Source organism: Rissa tridactyla, chromosome 1, assembly GCF_028500815.1.
Source record: "Rissa tridactyla isolate bRisTri1 chromosome 1, bRisTri1.patW.cur.20221130, whole genome shotgun sequence".
Lineage (NCBI taxonomy): Eukaryota > Metazoa > Chordata > Aves > Charadriiformes > Laridae > Rissa > Rissa tridactyla.
The window spans coordinates 9,939,242-9,965,214 of record NC_071466.1 but is presented as its reverse complement, the minus strand read 5'-3'; the positions used below and the strand labels follow the sequence as shown (position 1 = coordinate 9,965,214).

General features: G+C 55.3%; 1 protein-coding gene across 1 annotated transcript in view; it reads right to left on the bottom strand.

Moving 5' to 3' along the window:
- The window catches only part of LOC128901080 (neuronal acetylcholine receptor subunit alpha-7-like), a gene marked incomplete at its 3' end in the record, with an annotated part of 90,684 nt that overhangs the window by 46,219 nt on the left and 18,492 nt on the right, over positions 1-25,973 (bottom strand). The gene's annotated exons all lie outside the window — the stretch shown is intronic.

The window sequence follows — 25,973 nt, the reverse complement described above, 5'->3', positions numbered from 1 at the left end:
GCTTTACCTTAGGATGTATAGCGGATACGGGAATGGGATGATACCAGGAAACAGATAAGCTGCCAATTAGCTGCCCGCTCCATACTCGGAGCCAACATTTTGCCAAATTTTGATGAAATGCTGTCCTTTGTGCGAACTTTGCTCGTTAGAATGTCATTATAATACCAAAACACACCTCCACCCCGAAGGCTACCCGCCTCCAAGGTGCGACCGCTCCTTCTTGAGCCTGCGCCCTGAGCTTCTCGTAAACTAGACCTTTAATTGTGAAGCGAGAAAAATTTACACCACTCATGGTAAAAGTATGTATGACTAAAGTCACTCAAACTCCACCTCGAAGATAACAAATAGTAGAAAAATAGCCCGAGAGAGGGGGGATACCCAGGGAAGACACCATCGCAAAGAATTCCATCACTGACTTCTGGGAGCAGGCGACGGGCTGAGCCTCTCTTCCCCCCATAGGGACGCCTTTGGGTAAGACTTAGATTATACCGAGGGCTTCCTCGGGAAACTCAGAAATTTCTCTAGAGACTCTCTTTTCTACATGTATAGCCAGGCTGTATCGTTAGAACTTTGTCCCGCGTTTTGTAGATGTAACAATACTTTCATTTGCACGTGCTTTGCAGACAGTGTATTTATCATCGGCTGCCCTAAGAACCTATCTATCTGTTGCTTAAATAAACTGCACTTTTTGAAGTAGCTTGTCCTTTTAGTTTCTCACCGAACGCGACCAAAGACTCGAGAGTGGCCGTGCTAGTTCATGAGCACGACTGGACTGAAGGTGCAGTCCAGTAGTAGTGTATCCATCCATCCAGCCAGCCAGCCTGTCCAGGGCCCTTTGTAGAGCCTTCCTTCCTCAAGCCAATCAACACTCCCACCTAGTTTGGTGTCGTCTGCGAACTTACTGAAGGTGCACACAATCCGCTCATCCAGATCATTGATAAAGATATTAAACAAAACTGGCCCCAAAACTGAGCCCTGAGGGACACCACTGGTGACCGGCTGCCAAGAGGATTTCACCCCACTAATCACAACTCTCTGGGCACGGCCATCCAGCCAGTTTTTAACCCAGCAAAAAGTACACTTGTCTATGCCACGATTCGCCAGCTTCTCCAGGAGAATGCTGTGGGGGACGGTGTCAAAGGCCTTACCAAAGTCCAGAGAGACAACGTCCACAGCCTTCCCCGCATCCAGCAGGCGGCTCACATGGTCATAGAGAGAGATCAGGTTGTTAAGCAGGACCTCCCTTTCCTAAACCCATGCTGGCTGGCCCTGATTCCGTGGCTGCCCTGCACTTGCCGTGAGAGCTCACTCAAGATGATCCTCTCCATGATCTTCCCTGGTACCGACGTCAGGCTCACAGGCCCGTAGTTCCCCGGATCCTCCTTCCGACCCTTCTTGTAGATGGGCGTCACATTAGTCACTCTCCAGTCATCTGGTACCTGCCCTGTTGACCAGGATTGTTGATAAATGATGGAGAGAGGCGTGGTGAGCTCTCTCGCCAGCTCCCTGAGTACTCTTGGGTGAATCAGTCAGGACGGACAAACGACAAGACTCTCCTTGAAGAGTTAAGTTAAGCTCTCTCTTTATTACAAACTTGGCTTTCTTATATATCTAATCTTTTGTTCATGTGTTCTTTCTACGCATTAGCGTAGCTTCCTCAAATAATGTCTGCCCTAGGTTTGTCCATTGCGTTACACTAAATGCCGTAACCGACGTTACTTCTACTCCCTCTTCCTTTCCCCACAATAGCATTTTTCGCAAGGTCACTTCAGGGAGGATTACGCCCTGCCGCTTTAACAGCAGCGTCCATGTGGAGAGTACAGTCTGCTCTTCCTTAGTTAACTTCTCTCCCATGTCCCCAGTGGCTCACCTACTACAGGTGTCTTCTGAAATATGATCCGGATCCGTCAACAGCTCTGCCCGCTGTCTTCAGCTTCACTGGGCTCCGTCCCCACGACTATTTCCAGTCGTCTTCTTCCTCAGTATCACGTCGGGGTCACCAATTGTCGTTTCAGTCGGGACGGACAAACGACAAGACTCTCCTTGAAAAGTTAAGTTAAGCTCTCTCTTTATTACAAACTTGGCTTTCTTATATATCTAATCTTTTGTTGACACTCCGTTCACGTGTTCTTTCTACGCTTTCAATTGGTTAGGTTACATAGCACACGCGCTCGTAGCTACAATACGATTGGTTATTGAAATCCTGTTCGCATTGCTCAAAATCTGGCTTCCTCACAGCCTAACTCTCCTTCTTCTCTGAAGCGATCTTCTTCTTTCTCCTTTTTGTTACTTTGCCCTTATATGACGCAACTCGCGGCCTTCTTACAGCTACACTGCAATCTCTATCTCTTCTGTCAAAGGGTCTACGGGCCCGCCGCATCCCCCAACATGTATGTTATTGCATGCCTTAGTAGATTGCTCTGTGTTATGCCCTGCGAGACTAAAATGAACCCAGCAGAAGCGGTCTCCTGAGCAAGGGGGTGGAATATGGGAAAGCAACGGCAGATCGGCGAGGAGGATTGTAAATACACTCAAGGGACTCGCACCTGGGTGCTGGAAAACACATATATCACACCAATCGTTATTCAGTCTCGGGTGCTGGCAAGAAAAACGTTTGGATGACATAAGCCTGTGATGGACTCACAGACACCTCATCTAGCTGCTTGAGAATCTTGGCCTGTTGTGGAAGAAGATCAAAGCACAGTACCAGCAAGAACAGGGAGTCCGCATGCGCTCCTGCTAACGAGGACTCTTTTGCTGCCAAGGATTCGTGATAACAAGGACTCTCTTGCTGCCAAGGATAAGTTTAACAATGCTACTAGTACCGCTATTTCTGAGTTGTTGCTGGATGTAGATAGTATTCGATATGCGATGTTGCAAAACAGAACTGCTACTGATTTTTTGCTTTCAGCTCACAGACATGGTTGTCAAGATTTTAAAGGACTGCATTGTATGAATCTAAGTGACCACTCCAAATCCATCCATGCCCAGTTGCAGGAACTGCACCGACCGAACCAGCAACTTGTGGAGACCACTGGGTGAAATCTCTTTGCTGGCTGGACTTGGGGGTGGGGTTGGTTGAAGCAAATTATACTCATTGCCTGTGTGGAAGGAATTTGTCTGTTATGTTTAGTATGCTGTTTGCCGTGTGTAATAAGCATTATACGATCAGTTGTAAATGCCGCTTTGCATCGTACCCTCGTACGAGTTGTAGAATATGTTGCTCTAAAAACTATGTGTGTATCCATGAGAACCCGACCTTCACAGAAGAAGCTAAGACGGGATTACAACAATGTAGTCACGTATCAGACAGCCGCTGTTAGCAAAGCTGGATCATGAGTTTGGTGAGACTCGCTGCATACGCTGGCCACGCGTGCAGCGACTCTGGCCTGTACTTTTCTACTCAGTCCAGTGCAGGAGAGTCTGGTGGGACTTGCTGCGTGCACTGGCCACGCGTGCAGTGACTCTAGCCTGTACTTCTCCACTCAGTCCAGTGCAGGATATAAGGGGGCTGTCTCGGGTCAGAGACGGGGAGAGAGACATGAGCGAGGGGGAGAGAGACATGAGCGCACTTTGAAGATACAGGGGATGCCCTGAAGCACTGTGTCTGCCCCCGCCCCCCCCCCCATAAGTTCTATGTTCATTAACCCCAACAGCTCCGAAGGCATTACAGCATGTTGCAAGATAAGATATAGTCTACTACTGCTGCAAGACGCATTGAACACCTTCCTACAAGAATTTCAACTTTATGCCCTGATAGGACAGTGGGATGATGCACTCGCAAAGAGCCTGACTGCACTAGAGTGGGTATTTTTGCCACATACCTTTTCAAAACCAGTAACTACGATGATTGAAATGTTACCGCGATTGTTTTTCCAGGGTCGTTTGTGCTGTCAGCAGCTTTCTGGAATGGATCCAAGCCACATACATGTCCCCACCAAAAAGGATGACCTTGACCCTTGGTTAGCACAAAGTCTTAACCTCCTTAGTACATTATATTGGGCAAATAAATTATTCTTTCCCCTGGCACAGACTATTACAGTCACTTTCACAAATTCCTTTACAGCCGCGCATCCTGCTAGCACCAAAGCCTCTTGATGGCACCTGTTCGGTGTTTGCAGATGGTTCAGGGACACAGTAAAGGCTTTGGACTTATTTCAACAGGAACTGCTAAATGTAGGCAGAATCTCAATGTGTTACTGGTATTGTTCAAAGACTTGAAGGAGCATTTCTAAAACAAGTAGAGAACCAATGGTTATTTAGTCTCTTACTGCAATTACTGTTGCTTTTATGAAAAAGACAGTTTCCTTATTTTATTGTCCAGATACGCTCTCATAGCTGTTTACTTGGCCCGTTAACTGAGGGAAACACAGTTGCGGATTATCACACTGTTGGTAACAACTCCCAACATTATGCAGCAAGCTAAAATGTCGCATGATTTTTTTTCATCAAAATGCGAAGGCATTGAGGAAGCAATTTTCTTTGACACAACAACAAGCACGTGATACTGTGTGAACGTGTGCCGGTTGTCAGCAGCTGGCTCCTCTGCCATCCTTTGCGGGGGTTAACCCGCGAGGGCTTACACCTGATGAACTTTGGCAATCCGATGTTACGCGCATTATGGAATTTGGACATGTTTCAGTTGATTTGTTTTCTCACTTTGTTGTAGCTACTGCTCATACAGGAGAGAAGGCTTGTGATGTTATTCGACGTTGGTTGCAATGCATCGCAGTCGTGGGAGTACCGAAAACTATAAAAACTGATAATGAACCAGCTTATGTGTCCGCTAAAGTACAGGTCTTTTTTTTTTTACAGATATGAGGTATTAAACATGTCACCAGTATTCCTCATTCCCCGACTGGGCAAGCAATTGTGGAGCGTATGCATCATACTTTAAAAACCATGCTTGCTAAACAAAAAAGGGGGAATCCCGTAGGTATGACACCTCAAGAGTGAGTGTATAAAGCAACTCATGTTTTAAGTTTTCTAAACATGTCTTCTTTGTCATCCACAGCAGCAGAGCGACATTTTGTAAGAAGTGTTGAATGGCCTGAACAACCAAAGGTGTATTATAAGCACCCTAAATCGGGGTGCATGCTAACCACAGATAATACTGCAACAAATAGAAGTTGCGAGCAAGACAATTCTGTAATGATTTGTACTTCTCATCCGTCTGTTTGCTTCGGCTCAAAATGCAAGTATACAAGAATGTAATCAATCTTATTGTGTAAAGTTAATGCTAGTAAGGTATAAAACAGCAGTAATATGGATAGGGAATCGGCAAAACGCATTAAAAACACGTCTTTCTCTGTATTGTGATTGGGAGTACAACTCTCGAAGACTTTGTGTTACATCTCTCCCCTGGAATACGTTGCTACATGGCTGAGAAATGGTTAAACACCATCTTCAAGGTGCTTTTGACATGTCGTTGCAAGAAAATATTCGTCCTTTACATGACCAGCTAAAAGCTCAAATACTAAACATTCAAGACTTAATGAACCGCAATGTATTTGAAATATTACAAAAGGATTTCTCGTGGGTAAATCCAAAGAAATTGGCTTTCTGGGCTAAGTTTAGGAATCTGGGTATTTATTGCCTTAGCAGGGTTCTTCTTGATTCTGTTTTTAATTGTGTTTAGTATGATATATAACCTGCTAAGAGCGTCACAACGAGTAGAAGCACGAGTCATGGCCACCTTGTTAATAAATGGTCTGGTGTTAAACAAAAAAGGGGGAGATGGGGCAGATCTACGAGCAGAGGCCTGCGTACGGCCAAAGACACAGTGAGCAGAGCACACAGTAAACACAGAGCCAAGAGAACAGTTCGTACCTTCACTCCATCCTGTGACGACCATATAACGTTCCCGAATCTCGGACAAAGAATAGGGCTAAGTATTCTTCCTTCGCTGGGAACAGCCATGGCATTGAATATGTTGAATAAGATAGGGTGTTGGGCAAGTAAACAGATAAACCTTACAACTGAAATCATATCTAGCTTGCTCACTGATGTTGATAGCATTCAGCATGCTACGTTGCAAAATCGAGCGGCTATTGATTTTTTGCTGTTAGCTCAGGGTCATGGATGTGAAGATTTTGAAGGTATGTGTTGCATGAACCTTTCCAACCACTCATCATCCATTCATAAGCAGTTGCGGGATCTGAAGGATAACATGTCCAAATTAAAAGTGGTCAAAAAGGTTTCGATGATTGGTTAAGCTCATGGGGTATAACGGGATGGTTATCAGATTTACTAAAGCAAGGGCTCATGCTATTGTTGGTTATATTACTATTGGTTATGGTAGCCTCGTGTGTTCTCCGCAAAGTGACTGACATGATAGAAAATGCCATGCATAAGGTCTGGCTGGCTCAAGAAGAAAAAGGGGGGATTGTAGGAATGTGTCTGAGAGAAAATGGTCATGTGAGCCAGCCTCCCTACTATGAGAGATTAGAGCAAGAGCAAAACAGGTGGTAGAAGATGGAATCAGTACATGGCAAAAACGGGAACTGAGAAGGCAGAAAACATGTTGTGCTAATGACTAAGCAATTTACTATGCGAATTCTTGTAACCAATCTGCTGTGTGAACGAACTGCATGGACAGCGCGTGGACAGCGTAACTAGCTAATCAGAAATAAGCGAGTCGCGTGTACGGCGACAACACAGGGTATAAAAGGTGATGATCTGTGCTTAATAAACGGCTTCTGTTGGTTCACATTGGATCGTCTGGAGGCCAGTTATTTCTCCTCACCTAGCCAGCCTCGGAGCAGATCTCTGGGCGGTAGTCTTAAATAGTCGTTTAGCCCTAAACAAGACCTGCAACGTATTCAGGAGACATAACACTAGGAACATGCTGGTTTGAGCATCCCAAGGATATTCAAAATTCTCAAAAGCTGTCATGCCTGACCCGAAGGAGAAAAGCCGTTTCCATCAGAGGTGACACGATAAGGGAATGACTGAGACAAAGAGGCTCCAGCAAAGGCTTGTAGAACATCTCTTATCACACAGACAAAAGGACAAAGTGATTCCTACTGGATTAGCGTCTGGAAGGGTAGTCATACATTTAACCAGGGCTAATGACATTGAGCAATTTTTTTACCAAAAAGGAAAGAAATCAACCAGTCAGATAATCCCTTTAGGTGTAGCATAAAGAGAAGCAAACAGCGGCAGGACATGCGGGAAGAATTTTAGGCGCCTCGCACAGACTGTAAACCCTGGAGTACCCAACCAACGGGAAAGAGGGGAGGGAAAAATTGGGCCGGGATTAGGAAATAAAAAGGTGTGGTGTTTCAAGAATGGAAAGTGTGCCTACTTGCTAGGTCACCCGCTCTTGCAAGAGCGTGAATAAAAATGTGCCTCCCAGAGGATTCTGCCTGAGCCTATTTCATTCGGACCGGAACTTATTTCTCCCACCATTCTGTGTGTCCAGAGAAGGGCAAGGGAGCTGCTGAGGGCTCTGGAGCACAGGCCACGGCGCCGGGCCCTCAGCCGCCCCACAGCCGGGCGCAGCCCCGCCGCAGGCCCCGGCCCCGGCACCGGCCCGGCCCACAGCGGCGGCTGATGGCGGCGCTCGGGGGTTCCCTCACAGGACGCGGCGGTGTTCCCCCGCCTCCGATTATTAACTGCTCCTAATTTTTCAGACAGGCAGAGATGATCTGTTACCGAGAATCCCAAGGGAGATCAAGAGAGACTTCTGGGCCTTGGGATGACTAGGAAAGGGCTCAGGAGCGCAAGTCGTGTTCTCCTCTGTCGTTGCAGGCCCAGGGAAGGATGAGGAAAGCAACAGGAAGAGCCAGCAGATCAATACCTGGCTGCGAGCCTGGTGTCAGTGGCAGGACTTTGGGGTTTTTGATCACAGCATGGTTTGACAGGACAGCAGGCCTGTTGGAGACAGATGGGATACACCTGCCTCAAAAGGGGAAAAGGATCCTTGCACAGGAGTTGGCAGGGCTCATCAAAGGGGCTTTCAAGTAGATTTGAAGGGGGAAAGGGATGAATCCGGCAGCAGAGACACAAGGGTCGTTGATGGGTTAGAAACTACAGCTGCGCCTGGGAATGGTCAGGTAGGAGTGAAGCCTTCTTCCAGCAAAAAGGTGTCAGGACCAGTAGGCCAGCTGAAGTGCTTCCACACCAATGCCTGCAGCATGGGCAAGAAAGAGGAGGAGCTGGAAGCCATTGTGCAGCAGGACAGCTATGACGTAGTCGCTGTCACGGAAACGTGGTGGGCTGACTCGCACGACTGGAGTGCTGCATTAGATGGCTACAAACCCTTCAGAAGGGACAGGCAAGGAAGGAGAGGAGGTGGGGTGGCCCTGTATGTTGGGGAGTGTTGTGAACATCGAGACCTTAATGATGGTAAACACTGGGGTTGAGTGTTTCTGGGTAAGAATGAGGGGGAGGGCCAACAAGGCTGATATGATGGTCTGTTATAGACTGCCCAACCAGGACAGAGAGGCAGGTGAAATATTCTGTAAGCAGGTGGGAGAAATCTCATGATTGCTGGCCCTTGCCCTGGTGGGAGACTTCAACCTACCAGATATCAGCTGGGAACCCAATAGAGCTGAGAGGGAAGAGTCTTGGAGGTTTCTGGGGTGTGTGGGGATAAATTCCTGACACAGCTGGTGAGGGAACGCACTAGGGAAGGAGCCCTGCTGGACCTGCTGTTTGTGAACAGAGAAGGACTTGTGGGGGATGTGATGTTGGAGGCCGTCTTGGGCACAGTGACCATGAAATGACAGAGTTTTTGATTCTTAGGGAAGCAAGGAAGGGTGCCAGCAGAACTGCCACCATGGGCTTCTGGAGGGGGGACTTTGGTCTTTTCAGGAGCCTGCTGGAGAGAGTCTTCCTCTAGGTTTGGCTCAACACCCAGAGGAGAAGTGAAAAACTGTCTTCTCAATGGAAGACGACAGCGAAGCTGAGCAGAATCGCTGGGCTCACCTACCTGATGGCTGTCTGAGACGTGTCTTCCATTGGTCAGACGACAGGGACAGATGTAACGCTGCCTTGCTCTGTAAAAATGGAATTGGGCCCTGCACTCGGGATCCCTCCCTCCTCCACGAAAGATGAAACTGGAATTTGGACTACTGGGGGAAGCCCCGTCTTACCAAGAAAATACTCAATGGCTTTGGCTAGGCGGTTTTGTGATAAAACACATGGACGCGTGTGCGACGAGCGAGGGAAACAGGCAGTCGACTCAATATGAGTGATAAAGCAAGCTTCAGCTTTATTGCAGCTTCATCAGACTTTTATACTCTTATACTTAGATATGCCTATTTGTCTTACAACTATTGGCTGTGCGCTAAAGATTACATTATTCATACTCCTCCTACATGCAGTTTCTTGGGTCCAGGTTTGTTCCTGTTCTCTCACAGTCTACTTTCTCAAAGTTGTTTATCTGACTTAAGGAAGGTCAGCACGGCCTTCAGCATCTTTCTTATCAGCGTGACTCGGAATTCTCCATGCAGGCAGGCATAGCTTACTTCTGACAATCCTGCATGGCGCCGTGTCCGTTCTCATATAGCCATTCCTCAACACGGGTGACAATTTTTAACCAGATTGAGAAAAGGTGGACAGTCCCCGGAAGACATATGGCAGTAAAGGGGATTGTGAGTTCTTGGCCCACAGGTTGGAAGTTTTCCGGTGCAAAACCCAAGCAGGAGGCTGGAGGGCAACCGTGGTCATACTTCCCATTCCAAAGGCTGCAGATGGGTTATGCTGACATGCCTCCTGTGGAAGGCGTTAAGCACCCGCTGGTAATCATGGATCAACGCTCAGGAGGAGTAGAAGCTTTTCCTACCAGGAAAGCTGATCCCCCAGGAATGGTCAAAGCACTTTTGTGGGAAATCATTCCCAGATACTGACTGAAATGAAACCAGAGGATCAGACAGGGGTTCTCATTTTTCAGCAGGAATACTAAATAATATCTATAAAAGTTCAGCCTGGAGAAGAGAAGATTGCGGGGAGACCTTGGAGCCCCTTCCAGCCCCTCAGGGGGCTCCAGGAAAGCTGGGGAGGGACTCTGGATGAGGGAGGGGAGCCATGAGACGAGGGGGAAGGGGTATCCACTGCAAGAGGGAAGACTGAGCTGAGATCTGAGGCAGAAATTCTTGGCTGTGAGGGCGGTGAGCCCCTGGCCCAGGTTGCCCAGAGAAGCTGTGGCTGCCCCATCCCTGGAGGGGTTCAAGGCCAGGTTGGCCGGGGCTTGGAGCAAGCTGGGCTGGTGGGAGGTGTCCCTGCCCAGGGCAGGGGGTGGCACTGGGTGGGCTTTAGAGGGCACTTCCCACCCAAACCATGCCCTGAAGGGGTGGGGCCCTTCTCCTTCTCCTTTTCCCCTTCTCCCTCCCTTCTTGTTATGGTTTGAGAAACCCACCACAATTTCTTGTCCTTTAGACAACTACTCTCTCACCCGATGACCCCTCCCCACCCGGGAAGGGGAATTGGGGAAAAACAAGGAAACAGGAGGGTTGCAATAGAAATAGATTTACTAGGATAAAACTAAAGAATTAACCTTAATAATGCTAAAGAAGCAGTGTCGATCCCGATATCAATATAAAATACCCAAGGACTACACCCAGCCCATTCCATCAGCAGGAAGCCGTGCACTCCCAGCAGGGGACAGCCAATGGGGGACACTGCGAGCGCTGTGGCTTCAGGAGGAAGGGAAGGGCTCAGGGCTCCGAGACTGCGGCAAGGAGTTCTCTGGACCACCGCCATCAAGGGAGAGTCGAACTACACAGCAGACTTTATAATTTATATCGAACGTGATGTTCATGCTATGAAATAGTCCTGTTGGCAGCTTGGGGCAAGTGCCCTCCTTCTCTTGCTCTTCCTCATCCCCTGCTGAGTGTCACCAAGGGGGGCCCTGACTGCCCTGTGATGTCACAAAGCGGGGCTCTGACTGCCCCACGATGTCACAAAGGGGGGATGTGCCCCCCTGCCACACTATAAAAGGGGGACGCGGTCCCCACTGGAGCCGTCAGCGGATGCTGGGCACCGCAGTCTGTCATTGTCTGGGCAGACTGCAGCCTCGGCCTCTGACACCCCAGCAGTCTTGCGGGTCCCGTCACTGGGGACCCAGGAGGACACTGGGGAGCCGCATTGCGGTTCTGTGCTGGTGACTGGGAGCACCGCAGCCACACCGGAGTCGGTGCCATGGGGCGCTCTGACGCCGTGTCTCCCCTGGGCCCTCTCATCCTGATCGTGACAGGGCTCAGCATATTCTCATCCGTGCTGCAGAGCAAGCGGCTTCAGGTAGGTGACTGTTGCACCACACTGTGCTGCGGTGTGGGGTGGCGAGGGATGGCATGGGGTGGTGTGGGGTGCTGTGGGGGCCTGTGGTGTGGGACTGGGAAGTGCTCCCGTCTCACCCAGCTCCTGGGGACCTTGCAGAAGTGGTGGAAGAAGAACAAGAAGAAGCGTCAGACAAGCAAGACAGGAGCCCGGCCAGAGAAGCAGAGCGGTGAGTGGCCCCAGTATGGAGCACCCTGCAAACGGCCGACACCCCACGGCAGCCCTGAGCCGGGGCTGTGCAGGGGGCTGCCGGCCGCTCAATCTGTCTCCTCCCTCTGCAGCTTCTCGGGCAGTGGATGGAAGAGTGGAGAAATCCCGGCCCAAGCAGGAGAAGCGGTGAGTGTGGGGGAGACCCCCGATGCTGCCCCAGACCCTCACCCCGTGCCCTGCCCCTGCCTGCGCTGGGCAGCCCTGACCGCCAGCCAAGGGGGGTGCTGCCCGCGGGTCCCGCTGGGGTCTGGGGTGCAGCGGGGTCTCTTTCTCCTTCTCTGCAGGGCGAGTGCGGAGGCCTTGAACAGGAAGCCCCTCTCCCCACGGGCCCCGCTGGCCACCATGGACTCCATGACAGACGGAGGCTCCTCTTCCTTCAGCTCCCTCTACTCCTTCCCAGAGCCCTGGCCTGGTGCGATGGCGGAGCTGGCAGCGCTCAACCGCTCAAGACCCCGCTGTACCCCCAGGGCTGTGAAGGGGAGGGTGGAGGAGCCAGGGCCAGCCCTCTGCCAGGAGCCCCCACAGGAACTGCCGACAAGGACCAAGCAAGAGCCGGTCCCCAGGGAAAGCAGGGACAGGGCGCAGAGCCCTGTGGACACGCAGCCTTCACCCTGCAGCCCCCCAGCCATGGCCACGGACCAAGGGGAGCTGGTCATGGAGCTCCTCCGCTGTTTCGAGTGCACCCAGGAGATGGCCAGGCAGTGCTGTGAGATGCTGAAGGTGCTGCAGGCCCGTTGGCAAGGGGCAGCGGGAGCCTGTGACCAGAACCTCCCCGGGGAGCCCTTCCATCCCCTGGGCAGGATGGAGGCGCAGCAGCAGCTGGGGGCCACAGTGAAGCCCCAGCACCTGGGAGCGGAGTGGCCGTGGGTGGATGCAAACACGGATAAGGCTGAGGATGGGGACATGGACAAGCAGAAGGACACGGGAGCAGACACAAGCGTGAAGGAGAAGGAAAGGAGCAGCCCTGTGGAGCTCGGCAGGGGGAGCCTGGCAGAAGTGAAAAGAAACAGCAAGATGGGGCCGGGCGAGAACAACTCCATGGGGCCAAGCACCAGCAGCCCCCCAGGCTCAGGCAGGAGCACCCCCATGGATGCGGAAGGGAGGAGAGGCAGGGCGCAGAGCCCCGTGAACGTGGTTCTACCGCCCAGCAGCCCCCCAGCCAAGGCCACGGACGACAAGTTGCTCTACTTGGAGCTCTTGGACACTGTCAAGACCTTGGAGGAGGAGAGGCAGCAGCGCGACGAGGTCGTGGACAGGGAGTGTGACCAGGCGTCCCCAGGGCTGTGCCCGCTAGGACGGTGCCTGTGTCACTGCTGCACCCAGCTCTGGCACCGCCTGAAGGACTGGTGGAGACGCTGCTGCCGGCCGCGCCGTGTCTGCTTCAGCAATTTCCCCTAATGGGTGGGAAGTGTGGGGCCGGGAATCCCCTGGGGTGCCCCTCTTGTCAACCAATAAAAAAGTCAGTATTTTCTCTATCCCTGGTGCTGTGGTTCATCCACCCTTCCCGCAGCTGGGGGTGTTACCCCCTCAGTGCCCAACCCCAGTGCGACAGGCTGGCACCCACGAAACTCGGGGGGAGGTGGTGGCTGATACACCCCGATGGGTGTGTTGGCGCCTGACCCCTGTCCCAGTTGAAGTGGCTCAGGTCCCCCTGGACAGAGGGAGATGGCCAGGAGAAGGACCCAGAGGGAGACGGCCGGGACAGGGACCCCGGCGCAGCTGGGGATGCTGAGGATCGGGCCCTGCTCCTGGCTTAAGGATGCGGAGGAGAAGTGATCCCCCCGTCAGGTGCTGCCCGTGGGCCCTGCTGGGGTCCAGGGCGCAGAGGGGTCTCTTCTCTCTCCTCCTCTGCAGGGCGAGTGCGGAGGCATTGAGCAGGGACAGGGTGCAGAACCCTGTGTACATGAAGCCTTCACCCCAGAGCGCCCCACCCCACCCCACCGCCCCCCAGCCATGGCCTCGGACCAAGGGGAGCTGGTCGTGGGGCTCCTCTGCTCTTTCGAGTCCACCCAGGAGATGGCCAGGCGGTGCTATGAGATGCTGAAGGTGCTGCAGGCCCGTTGGCAAGGGGCAGCGAGGGCCTGTGATTGGAACCTCCCCGGGGAGCCCTTCCATCCCCTGGGCAGGATGGAGGCGCAGCAGCAGCTGGGGGCCACAGTGAAGCCCCAGCACCTGGGAGCGGAGCGGCCGTGGGTGGAGCTCCACAGACCCCGATGGCTGCGGGTATTTAGAGCATCGAGGGGTTGAGTCGTAGTCGGGTTTTCTGCTGCGTTCAGGCTGTTTCAGCCACTTACCAGCCCGATCTCCAGCCGAAACAGGGCTGGTTTTTGGTTTTGGTGCTGAGCTCTCGCTGACGGCCTCACGCAAGAGCATTAACTTGGGTTTGGCTGAGCATCTGCCTGCACCCAAGTGCGGTTCGCTCACACAGCAGGGCTGCACCCCTCACCCACCGTCCCCTACCCGCGCAACAACCTGCACCCGCCCCTGAACGTGGCGGCTTCCCCTTGTGCGGCTCCAACGGCAGCTTCCCCTTCAAATTCCCCCACTCCAACCCGGCGAGAGCCCTGCAGCTGCTGCGGGACCCTGCCAGCCACCCGCGGCACCCAAGTGCTGCCCCACACCCGCCATGGGTGCTATGATGGACCCCAGCACTGACCTGCCCTGCCCTGGGTGGGCTCCACGAGCCCCGCACTCTGTCACCAAAGGCATCGAGGGCCAGACCCCTCCGTCCCTCCTGGGCACCATCCTGGCCCCAGCCAGCACCCGGAGGGGACGGGGTGGGGGCTGCCCCGCTCCCCTGGGACCCTCAGCAGGGCTGCCGGACACTGGAGTGGCGTCTCGGGGGGCTGCAGCAGACCCGGCCCCTGGCCCGGCAGGGTGGCAGGCACCGGTGGGGACACAGGAGGAGCGGAAGGTGTCCATGTGTATATATATATATGGTCCAGAGGAGGCCCCGGAGATGCTGGGAGGGCTGGAGGCCCTCTGCTGTGAGGACAGGCTGAGAGAGTTGGGGGGGTTCAGCCTGGAGAAGAGAAGGCTCCACGGAGACCTTGGAGCCCCTTCCAGTCCCTCAAGGGGCTCCAGGAAAGCTGGGGAGGGACTCTGGATGAGGGAGAGGAGACATGGGATGCGGGGGAAGGGGTTTCCACTGCAAGAGGGGAGATTTTGCTGAGATCTCGGGCAGAAATTCTTGGCTGTGAGGGCGGTGAGCCCCTGGCCCAGGTTGCCCAGAGAAGCTGTGGCTGCCCCATCCCTGGAGGGGTTCAAGGCCAGGTTGGCCGGGGCTTGGAGCAAGCTGGGCTGGTGGGAGGTGTCCCTGCCCAGGGCAGGGGGTGGCACTGGGTGGCCTTTAGAGGTCCCTTCCCACCCAAACCATGCCCTGAAGGGGTGGGGCCCTTCTCCTTCTCCCTCCCTTCTTGTTATGGTTTGAGAAACCCACCACAATTTCTTGTCCTTTAGACAACTACTCTCTCACCCGATGACCCCTCCCCACCCGGGAAGGGGAATTGGGGAAAAACAAGGAAACAGGAGGGTTGCAATAGAAATAGATTTACTAGGATAAAACTAAAGAATTAACCTTAATAATGCTAAAGAAGCAGTGTCAATCCCGATATCAATATAAAATACCCAAGGACTACACCCAGCCCATTCCATCAGCAGGAAGCCGTGCACTCCCAGCAGGGGACAGCCAATGGGGGACACTGCGAGCGCTGCGGCTTCGGGAGGAAGGGAAGGGCTCAGGGCTCCGAGACTACGGCAAGGAGTTCTCTGGACCACCGCCATCAAGGGAGAGTCGAACTACACAGCAGACTTTATAATTTATATCGAACGTGATGTTCATGCTATGAAATAGTCCTGTTGGCAGCTTGGGGCAAGTACCCTCCTTCTCTTGCTCTTCCTCATCCCTTGCTGAGTGTCGCCAAGGGGGGCTTTGACTGCCCCACGATGTCACAAAGCGGGGCACGTAAACCCCGGCCACACTATAAATGGGGGACGCGGTCCCCACTGGAGCTGTCAGCGGATGCTGGGCACCGCAGTCTGGCATTGTCTGGGCAGACTGCAGCCTCGGCCTCTGACACCCCAGCAGTCTTGCGGGTCCCGTCACTGGGGACCCAGGAGGACACTGGGGAGCCGCATTGCGGTTCTGTGCTGGTGACTGGGAGCACCGCAGCCACACCGGAGTCGGTGCCATGGGGCGCTCTGACGCCGTGTCTCCCCTGGGCCCTCTCCTCCTGATTGTGATGGGGCTCAGCATGTTCTCATCCGTGCTGCAGAGCAAGCGGCTTCAGGTAGGTGACTGTTGCACCACACTGTGCTGTGGCGTGGGGTGGCGAGGGATGGCATGGGGTGGTGTGGGGTGCCGTGGGGGGCTGTGGTGTGGGACTGGGAGGTGCTCCCGTCTCACACAGCTCCTCGGAACCTTGCAGAAGTGGTTTAAGAAGAAGAAGAAGAAGCGTCGGACAAGCAAGACAAGAGCCCGGCCAGAGAAGCAGAGCGGTGAGTGGCACCAGCACCGAGCACCCTGCAAATGGCCTACACCCCACGGCAGCCCTGAGCCGGGGCTGTGCCGGCAGCTGCTGGCCGCTCACTCTGTCTCCTCCCTCCGCAGCTTCTCAGCCAGTGGATGGAGGAGTGGAGAAATCCCGGCCCAAGCAGGAGAAGCGGCGAGTGTGGGGGAGACCCCAGATGCTGCCCCAGACCCTCACCCCGTGCCCTGCCCCTGCCTGCGCTGGGCAGCCCTGCCCACCGGCCAAGGAGGGGTGCTGCCCGCGGGTCCCGCTGGGTTCTGGGGTGCAGTGGGGTCTCTTTCTCCTCCTCTGCAGGGCGAGTGCGGAGGCCTTGAACAGGAAGCCCCTCTCCCCATGGGCCCCAATGGCCACCATGAACCCAATGACAGACAGAGGCTGCTCTTCCTTCAGCTCCCTCTACACCTTCCCGGAGCCCTGGCCTGGTGCAATGGCGGGGCTGGCAGCACTCGACCGCTCAGGACCGTGCCATCCCCCCAGGGCTGTCAAGGGGAGGGTGGAGGAGCCAGGGCCAGCCCTCTGCCAGGAGCCCCCACTGGAAATGCCTACAAGGACCAAGCAAGAGCCGGTCCCCAGGGAAAGCAGGGACAGGGCGCAGAGCCCTATGCACACGCAGCCTTCACCCTGCAGCCCCCCAGCCATGGCCACGGACCAAGGGGAGCTGGTCATGGAGCTCCTCCGCTGTTTCGAGTGCACCCAGGAGATGGCCAGGCAGTGCTGTGAGATGCTGAAGGTGCTGCAGGCCCGTTGGCAAGGGGCAGCGGGAGCCTGTGACCAGAACCTCCCCGGGGAGCCCCTCCATCCCCTGGGCACGATGGCGGCGCAGGAGCAGCTGGGGGCCACAGTGAAGCCCCGGCACCTGGGAGTGGAGTGGCCGTGAGTGGATGCAAACACGGATAAGGCTGAGGATGGGGACATGGACAAGGAGAAGGACACGGGACCAGACACAAGTGTGAAGGAGAAGGAAAGGAGCAGCCCTGTGGAGCTCGGCAGGGGGAGCCTGGCAGAAGTGTAGAGAAAAAGCAACGTGGGGCCGGGCGAGAACAACTCCATGGGGCCAAGCACCAGCAGCCCCCCAGGCTCAGGCAGGAACACCCCCATGGATGCGGAAGGGAGGAGGGACAGGGCGCAGAGCCCCATGACTGTGCTTCCGCCGCCCAGCAGCCCCCTAGCCAAGGCCACGGACGAGAGGGAGCTCTTCTTGGAGCTCTTGGACACTGTCAAGACCTTGGAGGAGGAGAGGCAGCAGCATGGCAAGCCTTTGAATAGGGAGTGTGACCAGGCGTCCCCAGGGCTGTGCCCACTAGGACGGTGCCTGTGTCACTGCTGCACCCGGCTCTGCCACCGCCTGAAGGACTGCTGGAGACGCTGCTGCCGGCCGCGCCGTGTCTGCTTCAGAAATTTCCCCCAGTGGGTGGGAAGTGTGGGGCTGGGAACCCCCTGGGGTGCCCCTCTTCTGAACCAATAAAAAAGTCAGTATTTTCTCTATCCCTGTGACTGTCAGCAGATCAGTTTTGTCCCTTGACAGGAGCAGAGAATCAGTTTTGGGTAACGACAACAGTAGATGCTACAGTAATGCCCACTCTCCCGTGGAGATGGGGGGGCCCTTGAGCATTACACCCCACCCAGAGAGATAGACAACTTCTATTACCATTAGAAGATGTCGTACCCTCAGCTCATGCCATGATCTTACTTGACATATTGGAAATTATCCCCGGTACGAGAGTAGATCCAAAGACAATTTCTAGAAAGCTTTGCAGATCCCGGCTGTTCCTTGGAAGCTCTGCAGCGCAACAGAACCTAAAGAGCGCTGTCAGCAACCATCAGGCCGTGTGCTTCCCTCAGGCGTGCAAAGACCTGATGCTCATTGACGCGGGTCAAGGTTGTCACACACCTTTGGTGGCACATCCTGCGTGACACCACAGGGCTGTGACATGGGCACCAGTTAATTTACATCCGCTCTAGACGTTTGTGTATTGCCAAAAGGGAGCAGAACCACGAGTGCAGGCTGACGCAGGCTACAGCTCTGCAAGCAAACAGGGCGCACGGACTCCTCTCCTCATGAGCACATTTCCCTGCAAAAGGGTGGGGTTCAGAAAAATCGGAAAGGATAAGAAAGTTCCCAGTTACTAAACGCCTAAAAAAACCCCAACAAAACAACCAAAACCAGCCCAATGAGTGAAAAAGAATCACGGTACAAGCACAGGCCACATCCTTTAACTTTTTGGCCTTCGGTCTAGCTAAACAGTGAAATGGTCTCCGCTGCTGAAGTTCAAGTGCCAAGTCTGGGCAGGGCTGGGAGTGCTCAGCCTGGAGAAGAGGCGGCTCAGGGGGATCTCCTCCACGCACATCAATACCTGCAGGGAGGGTGCCAAGAGGACGGAGGCTGGAGCTGGTCATCACCGCCGTGAGCAGTGGCAGCAGCTCGGGGCGCTGCTGAGTTCATGGGAGGTTTTGGGATGGTGTGAGACCCGTGAAGGGGTAATGCCAAGTCCTCCTGTCCCTTTGCTGAACATCTCCTTCTCTCCCTTTGGGGCGCACAGGCCTCAGACTTGTGCTCCCACGCTTTTCTGTGGGCCCAGAAGGCAAATGTGTGGAGCCTCTGAAAGCATTTTGCCTGGAAGGGATCGACTCAAAGGTGTGTCTTCTCAGGGATGCCCGCACCTCCCCTTCTATCCCTTGCTGACCCTCCACCCCCTTCCCTTTCTGTCCGCAAGCCTTCCCTCTTGTGTCTGCTCTTCCCCAGGCTGCTCCTGCCTGCTCCTGTGTCCGTGTCCCTGTCCTTGTTCACGTCTGCATCTGCGTCCATGTCCCTGTCTGCCCCCAGCCCCAGTTGCTCCCTCCCAAGGCACTGGGGTGTCACGCTTTCGGCTGGGGTGGGGATGACTTCCTTGCGAGCAGGTGGTGTAGCGCTGTGTTTTGGATTTGGGATGAAAACAGTGTTGGTAGCGCACTGGTGGTTTTAGCTGTTGCTGAGCTCTCAAGGCCTTTTCTGCTCCTCACGCTGCCCGACCGACAGTGGCCTGGGGGGCACAGGGAGTTGGGAGGGGACAGAGCCAGGACAGCTGACCCCGACTGAGCAAAGGGACATTCCGTGCCATTTGACGTCACGCTCAGTATATAAAGCCGGGGAAAGAAGAAGGAAGGGCTGATGTTCAGAGTGATGGCGTTTGTCTTCCCAAGTCACCGTCACGCTGCCGGAGCCCGGCTTTCCTGGAGACGGCTGAACCCCCGCCTGCAATGGGAAGCAGCCAACGGGTTCCTTGTTTGGCTTTGCTTGTGCGCGCGGCTTTTGCTTTGCGTATTAAACTGCCTTTCTCTCACGCCACGACTTTCCTCCCTTTCCCACTTCCCATTCTGTGTGTCCAGAGAAGGGCAAGGGAGCTGCTGAGGGCTCTGGAGCACAGGCCACGGCGCCGGGCCCTCAGCCGCCCCACAGCCGGCCGCAGCCCCGCCCCAGGCCCCGGCCCCGGCCCCGGCCCCGGCCCCGGCCCGGCCCACAGCGGCGGCCGATGGCGGCGCTCGGGGGTTCCCTCCGAGGAGGCGGCGGTGTTCCCCCCGCATATCCCTGCAACGTGATCAGGAACTAGTGCTGAAGGGCCGTCTGTGTCTTCTCGCGAATTCTCACTCGCCAAGGGACAGCTTCGGGGCAGGTACGTCCGCAAGGGAGCGGGGGTTGGTGGCGAAAAAAGGCAAAAAAGGGGCTATTCCGGAGCTGCCCGGGGCCGGGGAAAGGCCGGGAGGGCGCAGGCCGGCCGCGAGGGCCGGCAGCTGGCGGGGGGGCGCTGACGGGCCGGGCCGGGGCGAGCAGGAACGGCGCTCAATTTAAACGGGGTGTAACGGCCCCCACCGGTCGCTTCCCGAGGGACAGCTTCGGGGCAGGTACGTCCGCAAGGGAGCGGGGGTTGGTGGCGAAAAAAGGCAAAACAGGGGCTTTTCCGGAGCTGGGGAAAGGCCGGGAGAGCGCAGGCCGCCCAGCAGAGCCAGCAGCTCCCAGGGGGGCTGCTGACAAGATGGGGGACACAGCAGATTCCCCGCCCTCCCTCTGCCTAGCTGAAGAAGGTAACTAAGAGGACAGGGGGCTGTGGGAACATGTTCCTGCCCGGCGAAGCAGGCGTGTCTCCCCAGTAACTCCCTGGCCTTCCAGGTACCCTGAAAAACCAGGTACGAGGCTCTGCAAGGGGAACCTAATGCTGACGAGGAAGATAATGCAGTGTCCACAGAGGTGTTGCCAAGGTTAAGCCAAACCACACCTCGCATCAAAACGTCTTCAGTTAAGAAGAAAAGACGGGTCACTGTTGTAGGCGACTCCATCCTGAAGGGAGCGCAAGGCCCGATATGCAGACCAGACCCACTTCTCAGGGAAGTGTGCTCAGGGAAGGGGCCCGGGTTAAAGATACCAGAAGAAAACTTCTCTCCCTGGTAAGCCCCTCAGATTATTAACCGCTCCTCATTTTTCAGACAGGCAGAGATGATCTGTTACCGAGAATCCCAAGGGAGATCAAGAGAGACTTCTGGGCCTTGGGATGACTAGGAAAGGGCTCAGGAGCGCAAGTCGTGTTCTCCTCTGTCGTTGCAGGCCCAGGGAAGGATGAGGCAAGCAACAGGAAGAGCCAGCAGATCAATACCTGGCTGCGAGCCTGGTGTCAGTGGCAGGACTTTGGGGTTTTTGATCACAGCATGGTTTGACAGGACAGCAGGCCTGTTGGAGACAGACGGGATACACCTGCCTCAAAAGGGGAAAAGGATCCTTGCACAGGAGTTGGCAGGGCTCATCAAAGGGGCTTTCAAGTAGATTTGAAGGGGGAAAGGGATGAATCTGGCAGCAGAGACACAAGGGTCGTTGATGGGTTAGAAGCTACAGCTGCGCCTGGGAATGGTCAGGTAGGAGTGAAGCCTTCTTCCAGAAAAAAGGTGTCAGGATCAGCAGGCCAGCTGAAGTGCTTCCACACTCATGCCTGCAGCATGGGCAAGAAAGAGGAGGAGCTGGAAGCCATTGTGCAGCAGGACAGCTATGACGTAGTCGCTGTCACGGAAACGTGGTGGGCTGACTTGCACACCCTGCGGGAGCACAGCACTCGTTCCCTGTGCACCTTGAATATCAAATGTCATATCCACGACCCTCATGGGCAAGTGGTCACGGGAATGTCGTGGGCCAACTTGGCCAAGAGAGCCCCAAAACTGCGCGTGAACCTCTTCTTTGAAAGAGTCACGAAGCACGATCACCTAGCCAGGATCCTGCTAGCGGAGATGCCAGTCAGCAGCATAAGAGTCTGCGGAGCTACAGTTTCAGAGACCCAGGCTGGAGAATGAGACGCACCCTCACCAACCTCCTCCCAGCCTCCTGGTGTGTTCTGCAGGTACGGGAACCCAGAGGGACATCTCACCGCGGTATCACAAAGCTAAGCAAAGTGATCCTCCAGGCCTTCTGCATAGCAGCGCTCAGCAGGAGGAATTCCTGACCACTTCAGTGTTATGGCCAGAGGGTCATTTTCATAAGCGAGCCACTGCGGTGTTCCACTCTAGCCTGGTTGAGGTCGTTGTCCCTGTCCAGTTGCGATGCCCGTTATGCCAGTCTTCACTGTCAGGCTGATGTCAGGTTGCCCTCATAAAAAGCTGAAACGCCCAAAATACTGGTGCTGGGATGTCAGCTGTGAGCAAAAAGAGCTTTTCAGGCAGGAAAACCTCAATTTTGTGAAAAAGCTTTAGGCTTGTTCTAGTAACTGACAACTTTCTTATCCTTTCCGATTTTTCTGAACCCCACCCTTTTGCAGGGCAATCTGCTCATGAGGAGAGGAGTCCGTGCACCCTGTTTGCTTGCAGAGCTGTAGCCTGCGTCAGCCTGCACTCGTGGTTCTGCTCCCTTTTGGCAAAACACAAACGTCTAGAGCAGATGTAAATTAAGTGGTGCCCATGTCAGAGCCCTTTGGTGTCACGGAGGATGTGTGTTCCTGGACCCACATTTCCCAGCCATTAGGGGAAATTGCTGAAGCAGATGCGGCGTGGCTGGCAGCAGCGTCTCCACCAGTCCTTCAGGCGGTGGCAGAGCCGGATGCAGCAGTGACACAGGCACCGTCCTAGCGGGCACAGCCCTGGGGACGCCTGGTCACACTCCCTGTCCACGGGCTCGCTGTGGTGCTGCCCTTCCTCCTCCAAGGTCTTGACAGTGTCCAAGAGCTCCAAGTAGAGCTCCCTCTCGTCTGTGGCCTTGGCTAGGGGGTTGCTGGGGGGCAGCTGCACGTTCACGGGGCTCTGCGCCCTGTCTGTCCTCCCTTCCACATCCATGGGGGTGTTCCTGCCTGAGCCTGGGGGGCTGCTGGTGCTTGGCCCCATGGAGTTGTTCTCGCCCGGCCCCATCTTGCTGTTTCTCTTCACTTCTGCCAGGCTCCCCCTGCCGAGCTCCACAGGGCTGCTCCTTTCCTTCTCCTTCACACTTCTCTCTGGTCCTGTGTCCTCCTCCTTGTCCATGTCCCCATCCTCAGCCTTATCCATGTTTGCAGCCACCCACAGCTGCTCCGCTCCCATGTGCTGGGACTTCACTGTGGCCCCCAGCTGCTGCTGCACCACCATCCTGCCCAGGGGATGGAAGGGCTCCCCGGGGAGGTTCTGGTCACAGGCTCCCGCCCTTGCCAACGGGCCTGCAGCACCTTCAGCATCTCACAGCACTGCCTGGCCATCTCCTGGGTGGACTCAAAAGAGTGGAGGAGCCCCGTGACCAGCTCCCCTTGGTCCGTGGCCATGGCTGGGGGGCTGTAGGGTGAAGGCTGCGTGTGCACAGGGCTCTGCGCCCTGTCCCTGCTTTCCCTGGGGACCACTCTTGCTTAGTCCTTGTTGGCAGTTCCAGTGGGGACTCCTGGCAGAGGGCTGGCCCTGGCTCCTCCACCCTCCTCTTGACAGCCCTGTGGGTACAGTGGGGTCTTCAGCGGTTGAGCGCTGCCAGGTCCACCATCACACCAGGCCAGGGCTCTGGGAAGGAGTAGAGGGAGCTGAAGGAAGAGGAGCCTCTGTCTGTCAGAGAGTCCATGGTGGCCATTGGGGCCCGTGGGGAGAGGGGCTTCCTACTTGAGTCCTCCACACTCGCCCTGCAGAGGAGGAGAAAGAGACCCCGCTGCACCCCAGACCCCAGCGGGACCCGCGGGCAGCACCCCTCCTTGGCCGGTGGGCAGGGCTGCCCAGCGCAGGCAGGGGCAGGGCACGGGGTGAGGGTCTGGGGCAGCATCTGGGGTCTCCCCCACACTCACCGCTTCTCCTGCTTGGGCCGGGATTTCCTAACTCCTACATCCACTGTCTGAGAATCTGCAGAGGGAGGAGACAGAGTGAGCGGCCAGCAGCTGCCGGCACAGCCCCGGCTCAGGGCTGCCGTGGTGTGTAGGCCGTTTGCAGGGTGCTCGGTGCTGGTGCCACTCACCGCTCTGCTTCTCTGGCCGGGCTCCTGTCTTGCTTGTCTGACGCTTCTTCTTCTTCTTCTTCCACCACTTCTGCAAGGTTCCGAGGAGCTGGGTGAGACGGGAGCACCTCCCAGTCCCACACCACAGCCCCCCACGGCACCCCACACCACCCCACGCCATCCCTCGCCACCTCATTCCGCAGCACAGTGTGGTGCAACAGTCACCTACCTGAAGCCGCTTGCTCTGCAGCACAGATGAGAATATGCTGAGCCCCATCACAATCAGGAGGAGAGGGCCCAGGGGAGACACGGCGTCAGAGCGCCCCATGGCACCGACTCCGGTGTGGCTGCGGTGCTCCGAGTCACCAGCACAGAACCGCAATGCGGCTCCCCAGTGTCCTCCTGGGTCCCCAGTGACGGGACCCGCAAGACTGCTGGGGTGTCAGAGGCCGAGGCTGCAGTCTGCCCAGACAATGCCAGACTGCGGTGCCCAGCATCCGCTGACGGCTCCAGTGGGGACCGCGTCCCCCTTTTATAGTGTGGCCGGGGTTTACGTGCCCGCTTTGTGACATCGTGGGGCAGTCAGAGCCCCCCTTTGTGACATCACAGGGCAGTCAGAGCCCCCCTTGGTGACACGCAGCAGGGGATGAATAAGAGCAAGAGAAGGAGGGCACTTGCCCCAAGCTGCCAACAGGACTATTTCATAGCACGAACATCACATTTAATATAAATTATAAAGTCTGCTGTGTAGTTCGACTCTCCCTTGATGGCGGTGGTCCAGAGAACTCCTTGCCGCGGTCTCGGAGCCCTGAGCCCTTCCCTTCCTCCCGAAGCCACAGCGCTCGCAGTGTCCCCCATTGGCTGTCCCCTGCTGGGAGTGCACGGCTTCCTGCTGATGGAATGGGCTGGGTGTAGTCCTTGGTTATTTTATATTGATATCGGGATTGACACTGCTTCTTTAGCATTATTAATGTTAATTCTTTAGTTTTATCCTAGTAAATCGATTTCTATTGCAACCCTCCTGTTTCCTTGTTTTTCCCCAATTCCCCTTCCCGGGTGGGGAGGGGTCATCAGCTGAGAGAGTAATTGTCTAAAGGACAAGAAATTGTTGTGGGTTTCTCAAACCATAACAAGAAGGGAGGGAGAAGGAGAAGGGCCCCACCCCTTCAGGGCATGGTTTGGGTGCGAAGGCACCTTAAAGGCCACCCAGTGCCACCCCCTGCCCTGGGCAGGGACACCTCCCACCAGCCCAGCTTGCTCCGAGCCCCGGCCAACCTGGCCTTGAACCCCTCCAGGGATGGGGCAGCCACAGCTTCTCTGGGCAACCTGGGCCAGGGGCTCACCGCCCTCACAGCCAAGAATTTCTGCCCAAGATGTCAGCTCAGTCTCCCCTCTTGCAGTGGATACCCCTTCCCCCTCGTCCCATGGCTCCCCTCCCTCATCCAGAGTCCCTCCCCAGCTTTCCTTGAGCCCCCTGACGGACTGGAAGGGGCTCCAAGGTCTCTGCAGAGCCTTCTCTTCTCCAGGCTGAACTTTTATAGATATTATTCAGTATTCCTGCTGAAAAATGAGACCCCTGTCTGACCCTCTGGTTTCATTTCAGTCAGTATCTGGAAATGATTTCCCACAAAAGTGCTTTGACCACTCCTGGGGGATCAGCTTTCCTGGTAGGAAAAGCTTCTACTCCTCCTGAGGGTGGATCCATGATTACCAGCAGGTGCTTAACATCTTCCACAGGAGGCATGTCAGCATAAACGATCTGCAGCCTTTGGAATGTGTTTCTTTCCCATCTACAAGAAGGGTCGGAAGGAGGATCCGGGGAACCACAGGCCTGTGAGCCTGACGTCGGTACCAGGGAAGATCGTGGAGAGGATCATCTTGAGTGAGCTCTCACGGCAAGTGCAGGGCAGCCACGGAATCAGGGCCAGCCAGCATGGGTTTAGGAAAGGGAGGTCCTGCTTAACCAACCTGATCTCTTTCTATGACCATGTGAGCCGCCTGCTGGATGCGGGGAAGGCTGTGGACGTTGTCTCTCTGGACTTTGGTAAGGCCTTTGACACCGTCCCCCACAGCATTGTCCTGGAGAAGCTGGCGAATCCTGGCATAGACAAGTGTACTCTTTGCTGGGTTAAAAACTGGCTGGATGGCCGTGCCCAGAGAGTTGTGATTAGTGGGGTGAAATCCTCTTGGCGGCCGGTCACCAGTGGTGTCCCTCAGGGCTCAGTTTTGGGGCCAGTTTTGTTTAAAATCTTTATCAATGATCTGGATGAGGGGATTGAGTGCACCCTCAGTAGGTTTGCAGATGACACCAAGCTAGGTGGGAGTGTTGATCTGCTTGAGGGAAGGAAGGCTCTACAGAGGGCCCTGGACAGGCTGGAGGGATGGGCCAAGGCCAATTGGATGAGGTTTAATAAGGCCAAGGGCCGGGTCCTGCATTTCGGTCACAACAACCCCAAGCAACGCTAGGGGCTTGGGGAAGAGTGGCTGGAAAGCTGCCCCGCAGAAAAGGACCTGGGGGTGCTGGTGGCCGGCCAGCTTAACATGAGCCAGCAGTGTGCCCAGGTGGC